This window comes from Miscanthus floridulus, chromosome 5, assembly GCF_019320115.1.
Source record: "Miscanthus floridulus cultivar M001 chromosome 5, ASM1932011v1, whole genome shotgun sequence".
In the NCBI taxonomy this organism is placed as follows: domain Eukaryota; kingdom Viridiplantae; phylum Streptophyta; class Magnoliopsida; order Poales; family Poaceae; genus Miscanthus; species Miscanthus floridulus.
The window spans coordinates 37,928,205-37,931,202 of NC_089584.1; positions in this window are offsets into that span (position 1 = coordinate 37,928,205).

Below are 2,998 nucleotides of genomic sequence, written 5' to 3' on the forward strand. Positions count from 1 at the left end.
TAGTCACTCTTTAGCTCCGGTGATAGTTCGGTCGATCAGGACACGAGGGCTGCAGGAGTAAAGTAAAACAAAAGAGCCTTTTCCCAGTGTACCATTAAAAAAGATGGCATTTTCCTACAGGCCACTAAAAAGTTCGGACTTACCTAGTGCTATGACACTTTATTTCTTTGCCCCCCAAGCCATTCCGTCCACATTCTGTTTGGTTTTGACAGTTTCAAAGCCCTGACAGGTGGGACCGGACAAGAAATTTGTCCATCTTACCCTTCTATGAGGGAGAGGCCGTGTTGACCGACCTTGACCGCCATCGTATTCTCACTCTCGCTTCTCTCTCATTCTCTTCCCCAAACCCTAGCTGAGGCGGGCGGCGGCGGACGCGGAACCCTAGCGGCGGCGGTGGGTTGAGAAGAAGATCAATCCCCCGTGCTTCTGGTGTCGAATGGGGTAGTCCTGCTTGGAGTTCACCGTGGATCCAGAGGATTGGCCACGTATGGCGGTGAAGAAGGGTGCGGGCGAGAGACCGAACTTGCGAGCTGCCGGGTGAGTGTTATTCCCCCTAGATTGCATGCTCCTTGGTATGGGTCGATTAGGTCGGGTAGTTGTGAATGTGGATGCTTAGGGTCCGTCTTGTTGATTGTGGTGTTGTTCCCCGTTGTTTGCGTTCTCCTTGATTGCGTGCTCCTTGTTGTTCATCTGTAGGATGGACGCAGACAATAGCTTCAACCTAGAAATGCGGATTGTTACTCCCAATTCACGTGCTCGGTGGTTTTCTTTGAACAAAGTTGTGGATGCTGAGCTTACTAACTTCGAAGATCTGGTTCGTGATGTTGTTGACAAGTATCCACCCGATTTCGGTGAGGTAGCTCGACTGTTTTATTTATGCAATCAGAGTAAGGTCAATGTTGAAGTAAGGAGTGACCAAGATATGCGTGAAATGTTTGCTAAAAGTAATGAATCAAAGTGTTGTTTCTTGACTGTTGCCTATAATAGTGGTAAAGTTTTTGATGAGCACTTGTGGGCTTCTACATATTCTTGGAGTCCATATGTGTTTGATAAGCATTATCAGGCAATGGCTGCTGCCAAAGTAGAAGCTATGAAGTACCTTCAAGACACTCACAAGAAGCTATGGACTAGGAGCTAGTTTGGCACTGCCTCAAAAGTTGATTATGTGACTAACAACTTGGCTGCGTCTTTCAATAACTGGATAAAGGGTGAGAAGCAGAAGCATCTGGATGACTTGATGGACACCATCAGACAGAAGATATTGATCAAATGGAACCATAGGAAGAGGGTGACCAAAAAGTTTGAAGGAAAGATTTTTTCCCCATATTGTGCAGAAGCTAAAGGATGACAGTTACAATCTTGATATTGAAGTGATCACAAGCTCTCCTGAAGGTGTTGCAAAAATTTGTGCTAAGGGGGTCTAGGTTTAGGTTTGTGGTGGACTTAAGAAATATGACCTGTTCCTGTAGAGTCTGGCAGGGGTTAGGAATACCCTGCAAGCATGCTATTGCCTACATCACCTCAATTCCAGGTGCAAGACTAGAAGATCATGTAGATGATTTCTTCTCTATCCAGAAGTTCAAGGATGCCTATGCAGGCTCTATCCCATGCATTCCTGACAAGTCCATGTGGCCCAAAGCAACACATGGCTTCTTTATGCACCCTCCATGTCTCAAGTCCACTGGTGGTAGGAGGAAGAATAGGATGAAGTCAGCTATTGAGGGAGGCAGTAAGAAGAAGTCAAAGAAGCATGAGTGTCCTATATGCTATGAGTTAGGCCACCACTGGTACACCTGCAAGAATGGGAACCTAGAAGACATTGCTGCAATGGAGGCTGAAAGGTAAACATGTACTTTATTTTCATTTGTCCTATAAATTAAATACATGTACTAACTGTAAACTTGTCCTTTGCAGGGGTCTCCCAAAGAAAAGGCAGAAGAAAGTAGCAAGTTACAATACAGAGACTAGCCTTGTTGTGAAAACTCTTGCATCAGGCATGATTTTCCCACACAATGAGGCAGTGGCCAATGCTACACACCAGAAGAGGAAGATGAAATCATCTTCTTCATCAAAGGGTCCAGCTACCAGTACATCAGCTACCAAGAAAAGTAAGGGCCTAGCTACCAGTACATCAACATGTCATACAAATTCCTAGACTAGTAGGTAAGCATGATCCAATTCTGCATTTGCACTTTTTGATGAAACTGTGTGCTTGACCTTTCCTGGTACTTGACTATAACAGGTCTGGAACTAGTTCCAATGACACTGTTCCCCTCCAGTCTATGTATCTTGCCCCATTTCATGAAGAGACTGTGCAGACAGAACCAATGGAGGTTGTTTTGCCCTAGCCTTCACCAAGGAAGAAGATAGGGTTGAAGAAGAAGCTTACACCAAAAAAGCTTTCAATTATGCCAGCCAGCCTAGCCAGCCTAGCTTCTAATACCAGGAGCAAGAAGAAGGTAGGGTTTAAATGAAAACCACCTGTGTTTAGTTATTATTTTGGTGATTTGGCTGCAAAAACTACTGCTGCTTTGCTATCACTTTAGTTTGGCATGACTGTGATGTAAGATGAAACTGTGATGTGAGATGAATGACTATGAGATGGAACTCTATTGGTTAGATGAAACTCTTTGAGATGTTATTTTTTTGAGATGTCAGAATTACTATGTTATCATAAATTAGATCATAACTCTGATGAAAACCATTCATTCATGCATCACCAGTCTTCATTCAAACACACACATACACAGTCTGCATACATAGGGCCTTACTTTTTCATGATAGCATACAAAGCAAGAAAGATGCACACAAACACCAGCTTTTCAATCCACCTAAGCTGCTGAAGAACCCTATCTTCCACTACTGCATTGCCTACAATTCTAGCCGACTGGGAATCTTCCTGGATGATGGCCAGAGGAGCTGTTGTAGAGATAGGAGCTGGTGCTGCCACTGTGAAAGCTCTAGTTTGGTTTTGGTTAATTGATGAAACCCTAAGTGC